Below are 22,645 nucleotides of genomic sequence, written 5' to 3'. Positions count from 1 at the left end.
TGCATACGTAACCCAAGTTAATGGCTCATTATGTGCACATGACACTATACATTTGTACATACATACGTAACCAAAGGTAATGGATCGTTATGTACACATGACCCTACCTACATACATACATAACCACCAAAGTCAGTGGATAAATATGTACACGACACTAAAATACGTATGTGCGTATATACATGTATACATCATACATACCGGTACGTGACCAAAGGTAATGGATCATTATGTACACATGACTACATATATACATACATATACACATAATCAAAGGAAATGGATCATTATGTACACGACTACATACATATTTACGTACATACGTAACCAAAGGTAATGAGTCGTGACCATAAGTAACCAAAAGTAATGGATTTGGTGCACATGACACTGCATACATACGTACATACATAACCATGTGCACATGATTTATTAACTCTGGCTACGTTTGAATGTGTGTGTGTACTACAGGTGTTGAGGACATCACTCATGGTGCCAAACTTGGTGAAATGGAGTATATATAGTAACACATTCTGATCTTTTGAATACGTTAAAAACACATTCTGATCTTTGAGTAACACATTATTAACATTTTCCGATCTTTTCAGTAACAAATTATTAACATATTACTTTGAGTGACATTATTAACACATTCCAATCACTGAGTAACACATCAACACATTCCAGTCTTTTCAGTAACATAGTGACACATCCCAGTCTTTTCAGTAACACACCTGTAAAACGTTCTGATCCTTTCAGTAACAGTATATATTAACACACTGATCTTTTGAGTAACACAGTAAGGTACAGTACAAGTAACATGCTGGTAACACATGCTGATCTCTGAATAACACTAATAACACACTCCGATCTCCTGAGTAGCACTGTCGTAACACACTGTTCTTCTGCCCCCATCTGCATAACACACTCCAACACGTAATCATGTACCTGTAAGTGATGGCAACAATTAGTCGGGTAGGGGCAAGTATATACTGACGCTGTTTTCAGAAGAGTAAACCCCCGCTTTCCCAAACCCCACTAGACCAGATACCAGGTTTAAACTCCCACATACATGTACTGAAGCCGTTTTTACTACACTAAACCCTCGCTACACCAGACATGGGATTTAATAGACGCTTTGAGATCCTTGGACAAACCATTGTACATACCAGACATCCTGTTAAATGGGACAAACCAAGTGGACCAACTGAACGACTCTGGGCCCACCGGACACTTGTTTATCATTTAACATACACTACCAATGACATGGGACGTAGAACACACTGATGCTGGAGGCGGTTCTTCCCAGCATTTGGGCTAGTCATGAAAAGCAATGCAAGGCTGTGAAATTATGGGCCAAGTCAGTGTAAAATGGACATAGTGTATATATATATACACACACACACACACACACACACACACACACACACAGTATGCACAGAAAATACAAAATTATCACACCATGCTTTGCTGTAGTGATTTTTTTTTTCTTTTTAATGAAACAATCATTTTAGGATGTCACCCTTATTATAAGATATCATCAAACGACAAGATAATCCAAGTACCTCTTATGACTAAACCTTTAAGTAACATCACCAAGTATTATGTCACCAAGCATATACTGTAATGTCACCAAGCATATACTGGTACTTCGTCACCAAGTATTGTCACCAAGCATATACTGTAATGTCACCAAGCATATACTGTACTTCGTCACCAAGTATTGTCACCAAGCATATACTGTAATGTCACCAAGCATATACTGTACTTCGTCACCAAGTATTGTCACCAAGCATATACTGTACTTCGTCACCAAGTATTATGTCACCAAGCATATACTGGTACTTAGTCACCAAGCATAGATTTTAATGCCAACAACCATTTTATAATGCCACTAAGTAATTGTGTTACTAAACAAACTTTGTCAAAAATTGCAGCTTTCAGCTAGAGTGATCTTCATTCATATGCTTCTAGCAGCTCTAAAATATGGTCATAGTGAGGGACGCCTTCATGTGGTGGCGCTGATGTAACTGGGTGCTTCTACTGCCCACCCACACAAACATCCCTCAACTATCTCCCAAACATTAGTCGTACCCTGCAGGAGAACAATTTCAACACCCCTCGCCTCATCTTTCAAACAACGGTTGTGGGCTGCAGGAACGCAATTTCAGGCTGCAATCCATAGGGTTTATATTTCTAATGAACCTGGAGCCACAGCAACAATATACATGAAGATCACTCTACCCAGGTCCACCACGAGGAGGTAAGCTGCTCGGACCCACACCATGCCCGTCCCAACCACCCTTCCATTGGACATGCTGCCATCATCATCATCATCATTGCATAGGCCCTGCAGTTTGATATGCTGAAATCTGTGTTGAACGATGGCAATAGACGTTTGACATTTGGAGAAACGTTTCAAACTGGAAGCATTTAGTCTTCAATTTCTTCTTGATCTTTGTCTTTGGAACACTCCGAGAACAGGAAGTGGTGTGTGTGACAAAGAAACCACACCAAGAGCAGGAACTGGTGTGAGACACAGAAACCACACCAGGAACAGGAACTGGTGTGTGATGCAAAGAAACCACACCAGGAACAGGAACTAATGTGTGTGACGCAAAGAAACCACACCAGGAACAGGAACTGGTGTGTGATGCAAAGAAACCACACCAGGAACAGGAACTGGTGTGTGATGCAAAGAAACCACACCAGGAACAGGAACTGGTGGGTGTGAAGCAAAGAAACCACACCAAGAAGAGGAACTGGTGTGTGTGACGCAAAGAAACCACACCAGGAACAGGAACTGGTGTGTGTGACGCAAAGAAACCACACCAGGAACAGGAACTGGTGTGTGTGACGCAAAGAAACCACACCAGGAACAGGAACTGGTGTGTGTGATGCAAAGAAACCACACCAGGAACAGGAACTGGTGTGTGTGATGCAAAGAAACCACACCAGGAAGAGGAACTGGTGGGTGTGACGCAAAGAAACCACACCAGGAACAGGAACTGGTGTGTGTGACGCAAAGAAACCACACCAGGAACAGGAACTGGTGTGTGTGACGCAAAGAAACCACACCAGGAACAGGAACTGGTGGGTGTGACGCAAAGAAACCACACCAGGAACAGGAACTGGTGTGTGTGTGGAATTGTAAGCTCACGCTGGGAACGGAATCGAATGCTGGCCGAAAAGCAATCCCCGCTGGTGCACGCTTAGCACCTTCCAAACCAATGTGCATCGAAAAAGTTCTAGCTAGCGAATCAAGCTGGCCCATACCACAGGCTTTATCCGGATATATTTTTTATACAGTGTAGCTTGGTGACATTTTGGTGACATCGTACTTTAGAATACCTTGGTGACGTTTCGGTGACATCGTACTTTTATAATATATAAAAGCACATCTAATCTGGAAACCTAGCAGCTTGGTGACATTTTTAACAATTAAAAATCTCATCCATTTAGGAAGCTAATGAATTGTAGGCACCCTGGAAGACACACACACACACACACACACACAATTGCCTTTCTAAAGGCTTGCCAGTTAATACAGAATATTCAGGTGGTACATGTGGCTGTGATCAAAAGCGATCTAACTCAAGGGGTGTTTGGGGTGCCATGCCCATCAGAGCAATGGCGCATAAATCATTGCCATCAGAGCAATGGAGTGAACCAGAGCCATCAGAGCAATGGAGTGTGAACCATAGCCATCAGAGCAATGGTGTGTGAAGACTGGGTGGATGTGAAATATGTATCAGCGTCCCACGTATGACATTCAGATAAGTGCTGGTGCCCTGATTAACGAGCAACACATCGGCCCAGACTATACTCAATTCAACAAGTCCGACACCATCAGGAATGACATCAGTGCCTTAGGTGTTGATGACCCCACAGATATGGTGCCAGGCAGGGTGAAAATGGCATATAGTCCGATTGTTTGTTGTACCCAGGGGTTATGGCCTCAAAAGCGTCCTCTCAGGTACATCCAACACCCACACGGCACATAATAAACATTTGTGATAAAAATTACTAAAATCAAAATTGAAAATACATTATTCAATGGAAAAAAATATAAAAAAAACAACCACGTGATTGTCACACGCAAGGGCCGAGTGCATGTGATTGCCGGAACGTCCTCCCTTTGTGACATCTCGCCGTTCACCTTACGTGCCAGTTGTGGGTTCGCGCAGTACAACCTAGGGCCAGGGCATCACATTTAAGACCCCTTCTTAGCGACCCCCTCGTAAGAAGACCATCCCCACACAACAAGCAAGCATGGCGAGACGACATCAATTTGACAGAAACTGGGAGGCTATGTATGTGTAGGCTATTCTAAGTACCCAACCATCCAGGCCTCACACGAAGAGAGACAGTGAGAGAGAGGTAAAGGGGAGGGAGGGGGGGACATGACTCAGCCAGGGAAAACACCTGATATTCAGTCAGCTAAACGGTACGGTAAACCATACCATGTCTGGGCTTGGCAAATTTTTACGGCCGGACACCCACTCCTGACACCAACCCTCCCCAATTCATCCGGGCTTGGGACCGGCATTGAGTTGAGCCGGCATCCTCCTGGGATCAAACGCAACTCAATGGCTGGGTTAAAAGGTTACATACTCCTTCTAATTTAACTTGGCCTAAAACTGCCATCTACCCATGATTCCCTGCAAGGTTAACAAGCACCTGTCATCTGGTGTACGGATTATTTTTTTTATATTTTTCCTCCCTCTGTTCTGTTATTTTATAATCATCATCATTGGGACCTCCTTGCCCACCCAGGGCAGGGTGAGGAGTAGAAATGTCCAGACAGCCCAAATTTGTCCAATCCAATGGGCCACGCTTCCATTCACTCATCATTCAAGCCCACGGAATCCTGGCTGTATCGGATAATTATGCAAAAACATTCAACATGTTCTGTGGCTTCACATAGCCTAAACATATCCAATAGTCAATCTGGACACTGTCACATTAAAAAAGGGTTGCCAATTCCCTGATCATGCACTTCTCACAATATTCACCTTCTGCTTGGCCTACCTCGCCTCCTCCCTCCTTCAAATTCATCCAGCCAGCTCGATCTCTTGTCAGGTCCCTAGCCTCACCAACTTCCATACCTCTCTTCCTCACACACTTATCCACCATATCCCTCCACCTTCTCCTTGGCCTACCTCTCCTCCTCCGTCCTTTAAATTCACTCAGGTTAACCTTTTTCACCACTCTATTGTTATCCATTCTCTCCACATGACCATACCATCTCAGTACACTCTCTTCGATTCTGGTGTCCACAAACTTCCTCACTCTGCGACTTTCATGAATCACATTATTTCGTATCCTATCCACTCTCTGTACTCCATATACATATACAAGACAACAGCAATAATAATGCAAATATATCAATGGAAATTACAACAGGAAAAAATCTACATGAGTAATGAGAAAAATCGCCCATCACAAAACAACAACAATAATAATAATAAATAATAATAATAACAATAATGACAAGCTGCTCCTCCACTTATGAAATTATAATTATCATCATCAATGTCATTATCTATCTATCAAGTCAGTGTTCATTTATCTATCTATATTAGTTTTTATATCACTATAAATTATCTACCACCACTGATCTATCATCACCACTACCTATCACAAGTGTCTAGCCATCATTATCACCATCTATCTATCATCACAACTGTCTATTCATCATTATCTATCGCCATATATCTATCTATCATCATCACAACTGTCCATCCATCATTATCTATCACCATATATCTATCTATCATCATCACAACTGTCCATCCATCATTATCTATCACAATTGTATCTATCATCACCATCATCATAACTGTCTAGCCATCATTATCTATCACAATTGTATCTATCATCACCATCATCACAACTGTCCCTCATTGTCTATCACCATCTATCTATCTATCACCATCATCACAACTGTCTAGCCATCATTATCCATCACAATTGTATCTATCACCTATCTATCTATCAGAGGAACTCAATTTAGTGGTGAAGCAACTCTCAACATATCGATCAAACTATCTGTCAGTCTATCTATCTATAATATTTATCTATCTGCCTATCAGTCTACCTAAAAGGTGAAGAAACTTTACACACTACCTATCCACCAATCTATCACTATGTATCTATAACATTACCTATCCTAGCCACCAATTTATCAGTCTATCTATTACACTTATCTATCAGTCTGTCTATCTATAACACTTATCTATCCTAGCCACCAATCTATCAGTCTATCTATTACACTTATCTATCCTAGCCACCAATCTATCAGTCTGTCTATCTATAACACTTATCTATCCTATCCACCAATCTATCAGTCTATCTATTACACTTATCTATCTGCCTATCAGTCTATCTAAAAGATGCAGCAACTTAACATATCTATTTCACAGCAGCTCATATGGTGGAGAAACTAACATCTATCTATCTACCAATATATCTATCATAAGTGGTGGCGCAACTGTCAACACACTTTAACTTGGTCAAAGAAAATGCTAGTCACAAAGAAGTGCCATGGAGGGATGTATTGCATAGTAATAACACTAGAATATGCTGCTAGTCACAAAGAAGTGCCATGGAGGGATGTATTGCATAGTAATAACACTAGAATATGATGCTAGTCACAAAGAAGTGCTATGGAGGAATGTATAGCATAGTATTAGCACTAGAATATGATGCTAGTCACAAAGAAGTGTTATGTGGGGTTGTACAGCATAGTATTAACACTGGAATATGATGCTAGTCACAAAGAAGTGCTAAGTGGGAATGTATTACCACAAAATTAAAATATATTGGCCAAGTTAAAGTGAAAGAAATATTGAATAACTCACGATTTTGATGCATTGTAGTTGTAGTGGTGGTGGTGGTAGTAGCCGTAGTAGTAGCAGTAGTAACAGAAGCAGCAGTACTAGTAGTAGTAGTAGTAGTAGCAGCAGCAGTAGTAGTATAGTAGTAGTAGTGCTGACAATTTCCTTATCATCGTCACTACACAGGATGGCCTTGCAGGAGGGCTCCTTGCCTGTAGTTCATGGGTCTGCTCCTTTAGACAACTGGGGTAACCAACAACTGAAAAAATAATCTGATTTTAGCAAACGATATCAAGTTAAGGAACTCTCTCATGGTAGGTTTTATCTAACCATCTATCTACCTATCTATCCATCTGATCTACCTTATCTATCTATTCATGTATCTACCTAGTAAACAATCACTCTACCTATCTTCTAACAATCAATTCATCTATTGAACATAATAAACAAACAATAACTTTGTATGCAGGGGAGGTATCATTCATTCATATCGTTTCAGTAACATATTATTAATATATTATAATCTTCTGAGTAACATTATTAACACATTCCCATCATTGAGTAACACATTAACACATTCCAATCTTTTCAGTAACACATGAACCCATTCCAATCTTTTGAGCATCACCAATAACACATTACCATCTTTTTCGTATCACTAACAACGCATTGCAATCCAGTTAAGCATGTGGGAGGCCCGGGGCCCGCTTGGAAGGGAGGCCCCCTTTCCAACTCCCCCAATGGCATACACCACAGACTGGTAACCTAAATCCTAATATATAAATAGAACACTTTTAGTTAGGAAATACTGAACGGGGACTATTCATCCAATGCTGTAATATGTAATGCATAAACACGAAATGAAATGAACACAAGTTGCTCTGGTGGGAGGCCCCCTCTTGGTGGGTGGCCCAGGGCCCGGGCCCCTTGACCCCTCCCCCCCCTTAATCCGGCGGTGCAGTGTTGTAAATGGTTTCTTGGCTTCCAGGAAACCATTTGGCTTGTCACTCAATGTACAGCCACCTGTAACGAAAAGAAAAGCATTAAGTAGTGACAGGAAAGATGGGAGAAATAGGAAGAGAGGAGGGCAGGCACAGAAAAAGAATGATAAAGGCTAAGGAAGAAGTAGGCAGCATTACATCAAGTGATTGGATGATGGTCGCCACCACCTACCACTAACTCATCAACTTAAAATCCAAAAATGCCTTAGTATACTTATATCCTAGGTCTCTCCATTACCTTTTCTAACATTAATAAGTATAATTAATGTAAGTCAATTATTCATGTGGTCAAAATGTGATCAGAATAGAAAAATTACCAAGGCAACCATCTTCTGTGTACCTCTCACAATAAATCATCACATAATACACCAAGATTATCTTCACATATATCCTACTAATCTCCATTCACTTCTCAAACATTAATTAGCATAACAGTGTGCGCAAAATACCTCTAAGTAGCAGAAGAGAACGGGATAAAGAGTAACTTCTATCTATCTATCTATTGCCAGACACCATAATCCCTTAAGGGGTGGCCATTTGACTTTGAGTTATTTGTTTTAAGGGGAGGGGCACTAACCCTCCACCAACCCACTTGACACGTAGGGAGCACGTATGGTTTGGTTGTTTGGTTACCACCCAGCGTTGTAAATGGTTTCCTGGCTTACAGGAAACCATTTGGCTCGTTACTCAATGTAAAGCCACCTGTAACGGAAAGAAAAGCATTAAGTAGTGACAGGAAAGATGGGAGAAATAGGAAGAGAGTAGGGCAGGCACAGAAAAAGAATGATAAAGGCTAAGAAGTAGGCAGCATTACATCAAGTGAGTGGATGATGGTCGCCACCACCTACCACTAAATAACTGTACAGTTATTACACTAACTTGGCTGAGATATTTGTCCTTTGCAGCATATTTCACACAGCTTAATGATAGAAAAAGACAATTCTACGGCTCTACATCCATTCCATAGCACTTCTTCGTGACTGGCACCGTATTCTTGGGTTAATCTCTCGTTAAAACCCAGTATTCAAGGCGGAGATGTGACACTTTTAGGACAAGTTATGGTAAAAAAGGGCATAATCACTGAAATACCCGAACCATACTCACCTCTTTCTTACCTCCATTAACTGATTTCACAATAGCTGAATAAACAAGCTCCAGTAAGTAGGTAAAAGGTGGAATTAGAGATGGGGACTTAACAACTTTCTTAGACTTCACCTCACAATAGCACCAATCATATCCTCAAATCAATCCTAATTTCCACTTACTTATAATTACCAGTAAACAGGAACGTGTTCATAAAATAGCTGCAACTAGAAATAACTTAAAATCTATCTATTCCTGTCAATAATTTATCACAAAACACCAATTTCTTTACCATACTCTCATCCTCTTTATCCCTATTATATAACATTTAACATGAATAACAGAAAAAGGTGAATAAAGAGGCTGTAGGAAGGTAGAAAAATGGATCAGGATATCAAGATAACTTTCATCACCTCACAGTAACACAATTTCATCTTAAAACATAAAAATTCCCTTAACATTTATATCCTAGTTATCTCCATTTGCTTATCTAACACTAGCAGGCATATTATTGTACATAAATTACCCGCAAGAAGTCAATATATACAGACTTATAGGTGGATAATTATCTACACTTTCTTACATTTATTCTCGTAAAAACACGAAGATTTCCTTAACTGAAATCTAAGAGTGTTTCCCAAACTTTAACATCTGCCGGAACGCTTCTCAATCGCTGTTGCTTCTTGGCGCGCGCGGGAAAACACACGCAATCGCTGTCGCTTCTTGGCGCGCGCGGGAAAACACACAATTTGTCGCTTCTTGGCGCGCACACACACACACACACACACACACACACTTAATGATGTGAATCAACTGAAAATCATTGCAGAGCTTCGTCATTCTTACAGTCTTCAGTGTGATGTATGGGCTTGCTTTTGGTGACAGACTATCTATCTGAAAGGATGCTTCTTAGTTGCAGGCGCTTTATCAGGTTCTGCTTCCAACTTGTGTATTTGTTTTTAGTGGCAATATAGCGTGAGAAACCAGCTTCACACCTATACGGTGTTGCAAATGGCATCAGATGTTTCATTGCTCGTTTTGTAATATCAGGATACTCGTGCAAGAGCTTTGCCCAAAAGGTATGCAGCGAGTCTTTATCAAATGTTGTTCTGAGCGTTTGATCTATTAAAATTTCAATCAGCTGCTAATTTTCCTTCACAGACAGGGTTTGTCCTATTACAGAACCAGAATCCATAAATGGACAGAGGGTCTGCCTGCCTGAGAAATTATTCCCTCAAAGTATTACTTAATTGCTTTAAATGGTGAACAATGCATTCTCCTGAACTTCCATCCAACTGCAAGGAATATTTAGTCAGGAACAGATGAAGAGTTGGAAAACATTCACTTTGTTTTGCCTTTGCACAATCAACCTAAAAGTTTACTTTGAGAAGATTCAATTTTGTCCTGAACCTTCAGTATGTCACATCTGAGCCTTGCAATGACAAGTGCAGTTCATTTAGTTTTAAAAACATCTGTACAGTAAGATAGCCGTTTCACTGACCAGACTTCGTCACTATTTAACAGAGAAAAGCTGTTTCCTGTAAGAAAGATCACTCATCTTTCGTATCACACACACGTGAAAGAATTTTGCCGCGGGATAACCAGCGCACCTCCGTGTGCAGTAACTAAGCACTATGACTGGGCCCCATCTCCTAGCAGAGCCGTACGCAGCTGCGAATTTCGTGGTCTAGCTCTGATGAAATTTACCACCTTGAATACCTCATCCAGCATAACTTTAGTTCGCATGGCATCCTCATTACTGCAAGTGCACGTCTATCAAGGCAAGTGTCTGCCTGATGGAGCAACGTTTCTAATAAGAGCCAAAACACCTTTTACTGGGCCTGTCATTGCTTTTGCACCATCAGTGCAAACGGCTGTTATCTAATTATACTAAGTAGATAAACGTAAGTCAATTACCTGTATCCTGTATATGGGAAGGAAGGGAACTGGTGCGGTGCAGCATCCTTGCCGGGACGAAATACAGGTTTCTCCCTTCAGATGGGGACGTAACCTGAAAAGCAGTCAACAATTTAACACCATAAAACAATACAATTTCCTGACCATTCTAACCTCTAAACAATATTAACTTGTCTAAATTTAACAAGTGCAATAATGTAGCTAACTTGGTTGAAAATGGTTGAAATCAAAGCCAAGTACGTGGGACGCCGGCCTCTTTAGCATCTGTTCACGTGAGACGCCGGCCTCTTAGGCGTCTGTTCACTCCATCACCATTTACCATCTCAAAACACCAATAACCCTTATGATACCTCATTCAAAGTTATCTCTATTACCTTTACTAAAACTAGTAACAGGAATAAAGGGGGCAAAACATGTGTAAGTAGTCAAAAACTTGAATTAGGACGGATACTTAACGAAGCCATCTCTTCGGCGTCCCCAGCCCCCAATCTCATCAATTATCTGAAAAGCGTCACCATTAAACTATTTCCCTACCATACTCACCTCCAAGTGATCACCAATAGCCTACCTAAAATCAGTAAATAAAGTAATGCTTGCAAATTAACTGTGACTAATAAAAGAAGGTGAATTAAAGTCGGATGCTTACCACGCTGTCCTGCGCTCTCAAAATGGCGTCGGGATCTGCTTGGCATTCATAAAATGTCCATTAGCAACTTACTATTAACCGAAAAAGACTTGTTTGGTCTAATTTTTTCCAGTTTAATATTTCCCAACCTTGGTTGCAGTGAAAGAAAAATATAAAAAGATAAAACATTCTTATCCACGCGCACCTGCTGAATTTTGGCGCCAACCCGCCGATTTCAAAAGCTCAAAGTTTGCTTTACTCATTTCACTTTAAACAGCCCAAAACTGCCATCTGTATATCTAGACCGATGAGTCTCAGTTTTCTGGTGAAGACCCTCTGTCCACTTGCTGAATTTCACCAATTTTGTGTGGAGACCACAGCTGAGACGGGTACTCCAGTTTAGGGAGGACCAGGGTCTTCCAAATTGGTAATAGATGATCATTCTTACATTTTTTTCTTTTCTTTAATCTAACGTAATTCTCAGGATGATAATTCTTGCATTTTTCTTATCTAATCTAACAATCTACGCTAATCTACCATTAACAACCCACACTAATCTAACGTAACTGAACCTACACTAATCTGACATAACCCTTTCGCTGCGCTTTATAACTATAGTCCTATGAATTATTCCCCCGTTTGGGATACATGGCGTCTGGCAATGAATGAAAAACTTCAGAATACGATTGTACTCGACGGGCATCAGGAAACGATTTGAACTGACCGCGGTTTCCTGCCACGGGGTCCCGTTCGTGCCCGGGCCCTCAGACGGGTGGTGGTTAGTACTACTGGCGAGGATGAGGTGGCGAACATGTGCTTGTGGCTACGTACTTGTATTTTGTGTGTTGTGTAGCCGACTCAAGCTGCATGCAAGAAGATAATGAGTAATCGAGGAAGAAGAGACACAGGGCTAGATAGAAGGGAGGCAGGAAATGAAGAAAATATGGAACCCACACAAAGTAGGAGGGACAACACGCGGGATCAGATGACTCCGAGAAAGACGTGGATATCTGTGGACCTGCAACAAAAAGGTGAGAGGTGGCCAGTATGGCTTAAAATGTGATAATTGCAGGACATGGATCCCTAATGGAAGTCAAGGTGTCTGTTGAAGAATATAGGATGCTGGACCGGCTTGGTGACAAAGCCAGTCACTTCTCTATGTTTTTTTTCCTTCAGTTCCTTTTCTCTCTTTTTCCACATATCTTACAGTTGTTCTTTCTTTTTTTCAATATTCTCTGCCTGGAATAAAAACTGTCCAATCACCAGTTCTTCGTCTTCTATTCTGGGTCTCTGTAGCTCTACAATCCTGTTTCTTATTCCTGTAAACATGGGCAAAATAGTATAAAATGGGGCAGGTTTTCTTCTTGTACCTGGCACAGCTTACATATTGTGTGTTCTCCTTGATGCCTCTTTGTGTTCTGGAGGGGTAAGCAGTTACTTCTAGCTCTATACCATATTACTGAAGAGGGTCTGTTATCATAACATGGTTCTTCTTTTATTTCTTCCTTCCACTTTCTATATATCACTAATGACTCTTTAATTTCCATCTGTTCTTTCCACTTTATTGTATCTTTCTCTCTAATTCTTTGCTTTATTTCCACTATAATCTTTTTCAGGTTTCTAATTTCTATTCCACTTTCTTCCATATATTTCAGTGATATTTTTCTCCACTGGTTTTTCTGGTCCTCTTTTATTGCAGTCCATATTTTTTCCAATAGTTCATTTCCTCTTTCTTCTATATTCTTTATATATTTTATCCTACCTTCCACAATTCTTGATTTCATATTTGAAATACCTATTTCTCCTCTCATTGAGCACACTGTTGCACATCTTGGAGCTCCCAGAATCTGTCTACACACGCTATTTTCGATTTTCTGCATATTTTCTATCTCTCCCTCTGTTATATTTATTACATTACTAGCATACAGTATTGCTGGGAGCGCTATGCTTTCCCAAAACGTTTTTCCAATTAATAATTTATTGCTGCTCTTACTGATAATCGGGTATACTATATTTGCCATTTTCTGCATTTTTTCAATCATTTTCTGCTTGTGAGTTTTAAACATGCTCCTTTTATCGTCTATTATCACACCTAGGTAACATATATTTTCTTTTACTTGTATGCCAGCAATTTCAGCTGGTTTTTCCTTCATATTATACACTATTACATCACTTTATTCTTTGTTTATTTCCAAACCACATTTTTCTCCTACTTCCGTTAGAATTCTTATGCTTCTTTCCGTTTCTTCCACTGATGGACTCAACAACAACCCGTCATCTGCATAGAATAGTGTACATATTCTGAACAGCTCATTTTCAAATCCACAGCCTCTGCTTTCTAGTTCTTTCATTATTATGTAAGTAAGTGGTTAGAGAAAATTTGGTTTAGCTCTTGGCATTATTATTACTGTTACTATTATGATTATGATGATGATGATTATTATTATTATTTTCTTTCATGGTGGAAATTAGGTTGCAGTGGCTCAGAGGTAAGTGTAATCTTATTATATTTTGTGTTGAGTCTAGGTTTGAGCCCATCCTGTGGTGGATATTTACAGTGGATGCAGAATAATATGTCCTTTCATGTTCTTGCGTATGTTTGCATCGTGTTGGTTCTACCAGTGACATATACAGTCTCAGGTTAATTACGTATGAGTCTGGGGGAAATAGCAGTCAGATAGATTATTTTCTGGTTAGGAGGGCCGATAGGAGGTTAGTGAGGGATGTTAAAGTTATACGAAGTGAGGAGTGTGTCCAGCAGCAGAAACTATTGATTTGTGATATGGTGCTTAAAGAACAAGTGATGATAAAGAGGACTTATGTACCTAGGAGGAAAATATGGAAGCTGAAAAACCAAGTAGTAAGGGATGCCTTCTATAGCGAGTTGAGGAGAGTGGTGGCTGAACAGGGAGCTGTAGACAGAGGCGTTAATGAACAGTACAGAGCCCTCAAGAACAATTTCTTGAGAGTTACTGATGTAACATGCGGTTGGGCAAGAGGACCACCAAGACATAAAGTAACTTGGTGGTGGGATGAGGGTGTAGAAGCTTCAGTTAAGGAGAAAAGAAGGCTTTTCTGGGAATGGAAGAAGGGTGGTAGCAAAGAGGAATTTTTGGCTGCCAAGCATAGGGCTAGAAGAGAGGTATACCGGGTACAGGGCAAAGTCTGAGTCACAGAGACTTTTAATTGATAACCTAAATCATGGGGAAAGGAAAAATATGATATTTAGGTGGAAGTTTAGTGGAGAGAGCTTGTGGAAGTAGTGGAAATTGAGCTGGGAAGTAGGGTGGTGAGTTGGAAATGCATTTTTTGGCTGGCTGTGAGCTGGAGTAATGGGTGCATGTAGAGGTAGGGAAATGTGCTAAAAGGTGATGAATGGGAATAAAAGGGAGAAATGAATGGGTGGATAAGGTAATTGGAAAAGTGAGGTGGCTGGCTTGGTGTTAGGTGTGGTGATTTTGGGTTCGGGTTTTTCAAGATCTGGATTTATGGTGGGTTGAAAGTGCTGTAGGATTAATGAATAGGAGTGTAGTGCAGAAAAAAGTGTACCAGGAAAGGAAAAGAATGGTAGATGAAGAGAAGGTTATGTTGGGGTTACGATTGTGTGTGTGTTGTGGGAATGGTGAGCTTGAAAAAGCATTTTTTATTTTTTAGACCTGTGGCAGGGTGTTGGCTGCTTGTAGTGGTGGGAGAATAGGTAGAATGGGTAGTAATAAAGGTAAAAAAGATTAGAAAAGGTGGAAGAGTGCAGTAGGATGAGTATTTGGCTGAAATGGGGTAGAATGGGTACTGTCGATTCATGGGTTCGGGTTATTGGCAGGAAACTAAAGTTGTTGTGGTGGGGGACAGAAGCATTTGTAAATATTGTTGAATGAATGGAGGGGTGGGACAGGTGGTGGTGCACCCAAAAAGGTGATAGTTGAGGGGAAGGATGTGTAACTGTTATGGAGAATTGGATTTTGTGTTCAGAAATGCCAACTACTGTAAGATAAGAATCATGAATATAAAAACAAATACTGAACTACTATCTAATAACTATAGAAACCACATAATACAGTAGAAGTCCTATTTTTCGGCATCTATGGGACCAGGCTAGTGCCGAAAAATCAAAATTGCCGAATTATCAAAAACCCTACCCACTCAATACCTTATATGTTTCGGTGAACACTATCATCACCACTCATATCATTACAAATGTGCTTGGAGAGAGTACTGTATACTGTTTGATACTGTACAATACTGTAATGAATACAGTACTATACATGAATATGAAAAATAAAGAAATTAGTGAACATACTGTATATAAATGTAATGGTACAGTAGGCCTACAAGTTCACATGCACTTACCTAAACTTATAGTAGGTTCCTTAATTACATATGTACAATAGAAGGGGTTGATTGGACTCTGCTACTGCTGGAAGAAGTCCCCAGCAGTAGAGGGTCCTCATGGAGAATTTCAAGACTGACGAAAAAAATCGGAAAATCTGCTGAATGATCAGAGATTTTCGTAAATGGGACTATTTCTCAAAACTGCCGAAATGTCAGATTTGCTGGGGAATTGGATGCCGAAGAATTGGACTTTTACTGTAATATTGTTTGTGTTTTGATATGAATAATATCCAAACAAAAATAATCTTCACCTTGACCAGCTTTGCAGTCACAGTGTGCTGTTACTACCACACCATCATGTGACGTCATGAATGTAGTGCTGCCTACTTCTTCCTTAGCCATTATCATTCATTTTCTGTGCCTGCCCTCCTCTTTTCCTATATTTCCCATCTTTCCTGTCACTTCTTGTTGCTCTTCTTTCCTTTACAGGTGGCTTTACATTGAGTGACAAGCCAAATGGTTTCCTGTAAGCCAAGAAACCATTTACAACACTGGGTGGCAACCATATAACCAACCCATACGTTCTCCCTACGTGTCAACAAGTGGGTTGGTGGAGGGTTAGTGCCCCTCCCCGTAAAACCAATAACTCAAAGTCAAATGGCCACCCCTTACAGGATTATGGTGTCTGGCAATAGATAGATAGATAGACCATTCAGACCTAGCTGTCTCTGATTGTGTACGACACTACGGCAAAACGATGATCTGTATTTAACGATCTTTGTTCGGTAAAAGCCATGACACCTGGGAAATTGCCGAACAGCATGGTGTTTTGCTTTAATGAACTATCGGCTTTAACATCAGGGGTCTGGTACCAGTTAGTTCATTAAATCGAGGGTGTGCAGCACTGTATACAGTATATATATACTGTATACCATCTTCATCATCCTGTATACAGTAGAACCCCGGAATTCGTACACAATTCTTTCCTGGAGGCTGTACGAGTTGCGAATTGTTTGAAAACCGAATCATTTTTTTCCATAAGAAACAATGTATTTTGCATTAATCTGTACATAAAACCTTTAAAATAAAGACATATACCCTGTAGATTATATACATAAAAATTTCACTGCATCTTACCAGTCCTGAGGAGAGCTGATGGCTTAAGTGGATGCATATGGAGAGGAGGAGGAGGGGTTTTAGTTTTTGGAAGGGGAGTCACCTTCCATGAAAACTGTAGGAAACTGCCCTTCTGGTGTTTTTTCTCTTTTCTGTCTCTTTGGACGAGGAGATGCTTGGGGCTGGGGAGATGCTTGGGGTTGGGGCATTTCTGTTCTCACTGCTTTCCTTTTAGCTCCAGCTGACTCACTGATCTTCTTAGGGCCCATGATTATGTACATTTTTCTAACGAAAATATGTAATTTGTCACAGTGTTTAATGGAGCTTGTATGACTGATGCATAGCTGTCGGAAGACAAAGCGAGGAAGGACACTAACCAGCTTGTGGTAAGCACAGGCTGGTCTACAGTATGTCTGCCATAACTTAGCTTCTTTCCACTTCATTGCAAAGTAAGACAGTATACGTAACTAAGGTTGTACAGCCCTTCCATAGCACTTCTTTGTAACTAGCACCATAATCTAGTGTTAATCTCTTGTTACAGCTTATTTTTCTATAACAGCAATAGTATGGTTCTACACCATTTCCATAGCACTTTATTATGACTTGCTCCATATTCAATTGTTAATCTCATGATACTGATCAAAATGCAAGATGGAGATGGCAGTTTTAGGCCAAGATAAGATAGGCAGAATACATATAGGCCTGGTTAGAGTGAATAAGCAAAGTTGCACTGAGTAAGAATAACAAAAGTTCATAATTCTATCACCTTTGTACTTATTATTTCCTTGTTTCTGGATCCTACATAACCCTGTCTTTAAGTGGAAAAAAGGGCCAAGAAGATGGTAATGATGATTGTGATTTTAATGGTGATGATGATGCTGATGTTTCTCCCTAAAGAGAATAATATATGAGAATAATAATTTCTTTCTGATCACCTTTAGCATCTTCCAATATCTTTAGCATCTTCCAGTACTGTATGATAGACAGCATATGAATATTGCCATTTGATTATGGTCTCGTCAGCTTAGGAGACTTCCTGGTACTCATACTCATTTATTTAATTTGCACAGTACATTACACTCAAATATACAGTGGTATTGTAATAACCGAACTGAAACTTAACAAATTAATCACTGGTCTGACCAAGATTCGATCTCAGACCCTCGTGCTTGATACACGCACACGTTACCACTGAGCCAAAGACAGGGTCTCCTCTTTGCATCTAGGCAGTGCGGGCTTTTATACACCCCGTTACAGTATGTCATTCATGTCTTTATTATTGATGTATACTGCTTACATAACATAAAGAATATTGATGTCTTTTTTTCAAAAGTGAACTAGTAAGGAAGAGGTGCTAAAAGGCATCCCAAGCTGATAATACAGTAATTCCCTTGTGGCCAGAGTCTTGTGGGCTTAAGAGACTTTTTGGCGTCTCTTTCAGCCTAATGTTCTCTTTTATGTTTTATAATTTTAATATGAATGACTGTGTATGACAAGACTTATGTAACTACCCTGTACTGGTGTGTGACAAGAAAAAGATGTTGATCAGTAGTTACGGTACCAGCTTTTCCTCTTAACACCTTTGGTCAGGTGACATTTTTATTGTATTCTTGCTAAAACTAGACAAATTTATTAATGCAGCATATTTTAACCTTTGGCAAAGGGCTGAAGGTATACGTTGTTTGCCTTCCACTGTGAAAAAGTGTTGCCTTGGCTAAATAACATCATCTAGGGCTAGCAGAAACATAAAGTACATCACTGGAGTGAAAGTGTTAATAGGTAATGATATTATTGCAGGTTGTGGATGATGGTGAGCCTGACCGTCTGTATAGCGTAATTGATGTGGAGTGCCGAGGACATGACCCAGCGGTGCTACCATCATACCTCACCTTCCTCTCCACCGCTGCATCTCACCTCGGAAGTACAGTTCAGGACATGTTAGTTCAACCTACTTTTTGTCTTATTAACCATATGTGACACATCAGGCTTTAAATATGAGATGTAGTTGGGGTTTATTGCATACAGAATACCATTCAAGTGTGAGTGATATAATGACTCTTGCTTTAATTATCTAAATTAATTAGCCCATCCCAGGCCCCTGTGCTCCTGATGGGGGAGGAGAAGATTGCATAACAGAGACATAGGTGGGTGGAGGGTTGGTCTTACTACTTTTCCACCCCTCTCTTGGCATCTCCTCATTCCAAGTGTTCCATAGCATCTCCAATTTCATATCATTTATAATTCATTGCAGCTTCTCCATCCATCCATTATGTTAAGGATCATACCTTACCCTAGCCATGTGGGAAAAAAGGTCAGTCATCATCATCATCCGGACCTCCTTTCCCACCCTAGGGCAGAGTGCACAGTAACAACGTCCAGACAGGCCAAATTTGCCCGATCCAATGGGCCACGCTTCGATTCGCTCACCATTCAAGCCCCGATATCCTGGCTCTATCTGATATGTCAAAAACATTATGTAAATGAACTACGTCATATGTGCTTAAGTTGCAAAAATATCAGTGCAGTTTTTTTTAAGCAATCCTTTGGTGAACATAAAAAGTTGATAAATACCAACTTCCATGAATAACATCCAAAGAAACACTGGAGAATGAGGAAGCAAAACTCAGAGCCCCTAAACACACACATTCTCTCTCTCTCTCTCTCTCTCTCTCTTTATGTCCCCATTGTCTTGACACTGTGACCCTCTTTTACTTATGCTCATTCTATCTATTGCCAGACACCATAATCCCGTAAAGGGTGGCCATTTGACACTGAGTTAGTTGTTTTACAGGGAGGGGCACCAACCCTCCACCAACCCACTTGTTGACACGTAGGGAGCACGTATGGTTTGGTTATATGGTTACCACCCAGCGTTGTAAATGGTTTCTTGGCTTACAGGAAACCATTTGGCTTGTCACTCAATGTAAAGCCACCTGTAAAGGAAAGAAAAGGCATAAGAAGTGACAGGAAAGATAGGAGAAATAGGAAGAGAGGAGGGCAGGCACAGAAAAAGAATGATAAAAGCTAAGGAAGTAAGCAGCACTACATCAAGTGAGTGGATGATGGTCGCCACCACCTACCTTCCTGTTAATCATAAGTCCACTTCATTGTCTTCCACCCCAAGCCTCATTTATACGTAACCTTTCCATATGGCTTCGTCCTTTTATAGTTTGTTCTTGTTACCTTCAGATGGTTTTATTCAACATGGTAAACATATCTCTACCAACCCCCATCCTAAATCTTGCCCTAGCTGAATGTAAATGTCTTTAGGCAGAAGAAATACTGTAATACAAAAAATATGTAATCGTAGAGACTTGGTGACTAATTTTTACACACCTTCATTGTCTTTGTAACATTTTCTGGGTAGTGGATAAAGGTTGTTAGCTAAAGATAGGCAGTAGATTAGTCTTATACCTACCTTATTCAGTAGCATTGTAATTGTGGCAGTATCACCATCATTTTAGAGCAGTTTTTTTGCATTCACATAGGGTGGGAAAATGTTTAAGAAGGCTGTTGCATCTGTTTTGTGCCAAGGAGAAAGAAATCTTGAGGTAGAATTATAGGCATAAATATTGATACATTTCAATACTATAAATCAGTAGGATAAATAATGAGGTTAGTGAACAGTGAGTTTTAAAACCCAGTGGTGCAATCTGTGGTGCCCAGCAAAGTTTCAGAATGTTATGGTGGGGTCACCTAACCGTTTGACGAAAGAGTGAAGTGGTAATTTCATCTGCAGTTGTACATTCTCCCCTTAAATGGTATAAGAGGAATGAGCTTGTTCAAAACACAGGTGTTGGGTGGTGAGCGTGTCGTATCTCTACACCAGGACAAAGGGCGAGAGGGCACAGTACTTCCAAACTCCTACTCTCACCTCTTTTGGTAGCTTCTTGTGAAACATGTGGAATTCATTGGTGGCATTTAGTCTCCTTTATCCCTAGGTTAAAAAAAAAGTTTCAGTAATTACAGACTTGAAAACTCAGCTTCTCCCCACCAAGGCTGTAAGCCATAAGACAAAAGTTGAATCCTCTGTGTTGTTGTTGTTGTTGTTGTGAACTTGTGACCCCAGGTTTATCTGAATGTGATCTGGGTGGACTGTAGATTGAAACTGGATTTCTCTTACAGTTCACCATCCTCTTTTAGGGGGATTGGGATGGAGTTGAGAATGTTTGAATAACCAGGCAGTTTTTGCTATGTCAGTTCCACCATGTGAAGGTATCCAGCTGCAGGATCAAGCCTCCCTGTTTAACTGAAATATAGTTTAAGAAATATCTGTATGCCTTTCCACAAGTAACTCTATAGCCCAATAGAGAAAAATATAAATCAGTATAAAAGCTTATATCTTTCACAGAGCTTGGCCCACAAAGCACATAAAACGGTGGACATTACTGAAGTCGGTGCACATCCACAAGAAACACCGAGTGCAGTATGAAGCCAGAACCCATTTCCTCACTTTATCACTCCCGCGCCTCACACAGTCTACTGCTACACCTACCTTGAGTATATCCAGCGTAATCTTCCAGAGGGTGTCGCTATGAAAGTTACCAGGGTGAGAACCATTTAAGCGTATTTGTTGAAATTTGAATGTTTGATGAATGAAAGCCAGGGTGGTTGTGAACATTGTGCATCTGAGCTGAAGGTCAGGAATCATTATGCAGTAAGTCCCCATTCCCCCTCCCCTACCAAGTCCAAGTAAATTACATCTGGTGGTGCAATTAGTAGAGTGCCCTGGTCAGAGCATATTGTGGCATATGCTGTGGTTGAAGTCCAGGAGATGGCCAGGGGTTTTTCTGTCATGTTGAGGCACCAGGGGCTCTGGTCTGAATTAATGGTAGCCTAATCTCAGGTCCCTACACTTGGATGAAGGCAAAATGGGATTTGTCATTTTCTTCTAGTCGTGGGGGGATTATGATTGAAGAGTTGAGAGGAAGGATGGGACTGGAGTGCATTGGTGTTGTGATGAGGAGGGATGGATTGAGATGGTTTGGGCATGGGGAGTGGATGGAGAATGACAGTTGGGTGGGGAAGGTGAGAAGAGTGAACATCTGATGTAGGGTTGTAAGAGGCAGACCGAAAAAGACCGGGGATGAGGTAATTGAGTGTGACCCCAGGGATAAGGGACTGCATAGCGAGGCACTACCCAACCCAACATTGTAAATGGTTTCTTGGTTCACAAGAAACCATTTGGCCTGTCACGTAGTGTAGAGAGACCCGAAGGCAGTACTTCACTGAGTGAGTGGATGATGGGTGCTCCCATCTGTCGTGTAAGAAAATATTATTTGGTAATGAAATTGCTGGGCATTGGAGTGCATAGCTATGGAGCGTCAGGTGCCATGTCATGAACTTTAGAGTTATGAAGTGAAGCCAGTAAACAATACATACCAGAGTGCACTAAATTAGCAGAATCATTTCTAATGCATGAGTGAAGTGCTTACTCTAACTTGTGCATACAGCCATACTTTGTATGGTTTGTTACTAACATCAGTGTATTGGATTGCAGTCAAGTAATTTATTTTTATTGCTGACATTGCCTAATATTGAATAGTTTTTGCTTTGCTAATGAGTGTATCATCCACAGCATGAACTCCAGAAGCTTCCCCAACATGTCAAACCATCATCAGAAGTGTCGGTTTGATCATCAGACGCCTGCATCATCACTGCTTCATCAGTAGGTTAGTAATGTATATATAGTTGTTGTTGTTTTAGTCCTTCATCCTGTCATGTTTTCAACTTTGGCC

At 40.5% G+C, this 22,645-nt stretch overlaps 1 pseudogene; it reads left to right on the top strand.

Annotated features, from left to right (window-relative positions):
- The first annotated feature begins 3,743 nt into the window (after nt 1–3,743).
- On the top strand, nt 3,744–22,542 carry LOC145389534 (small ribosomal subunit protein uS10m-like; annotated as a pseudogene).
- Nucleotides 22,543–22,645: the final 103 nt, after the last annotated feature.

Source organism: Coenobita brevimanus, unplaced genomic scaffold (genome assembly GCF_032717465.1).
Source record: "Coenobita brevimanus isolate Jiangsu-jjx unplaced genomic scaffold, ASM3271746v2 jjx.HiC_scaffold_1229, whole genome shotgun sequence".
NCBI classification, from domain to species: Eukaryota; Metazoa; Arthropoda; class Malacostraca; order Decapoda; family Coenobitidae; genus Coenobita; species Coenobita brevimanus.
This window is presented reverse-complemented; position numbering and strand designations above follow the sequence as displayed.